Source organism: Mandrillus leucophaeus, unplaced genomic scaffold, assembly GCF_000951045.1.
Source record: "Mandrillus leucophaeus isolate KB7577 unplaced genomic scaffold, Mleu.le_1.0 Scaffold729, whole genome shotgun sequence".
In the NCBI taxonomy this organism is placed as follows: Eukaryota; Metazoa; Chordata; class Mammalia; order Primates; family Cercopithecidae; genus Mandrillus; species Mandrillus leucophaeus.
In genome coordinates, this window is record NW_012107908.1 from 536,658 (window position 1) to 537,094 (window position 437).

Genomic DNA, 437 nt, shown 5'->3' on the forward strand with positions numbered 1-437 from the left:
CCACGTCCCCTTCTTCCCCCCATCCCCTGCACACAGAAGCAGAGTCAGAGAAGACCACTGTGTGTGCTGTCAGAGAGGCATGTGTGAGTGCGAGGCAGCCCCTCACCCACCTGTTCAGATGTATGGAGTGGTAGGGTGTGGCGGGCCACATGGGGCAAGATGACTGATGCCTCTGTGTTTATGATGAACATTGCCCCTCTGAGAAATAATGTGCTGCAGTAGCAGGGATAAGGGATACTTGGTGTTTTTGAGGCTTAAGGAAGCCTTACGGGAGGTAAGGGTCAAATTAGACCTTCAAAGGCAAAAGCATCTCACCAAGCAGAGATGGAAGAGGGAATTCCAGGGCCAGAATGTGCACGTGCAGGGGAAATAGCTGAAGAGTAGAAAGGCAGACTGAGCACCTGGGGGACAGGTGTGGTCTGCTAAAAGCTTTAGGG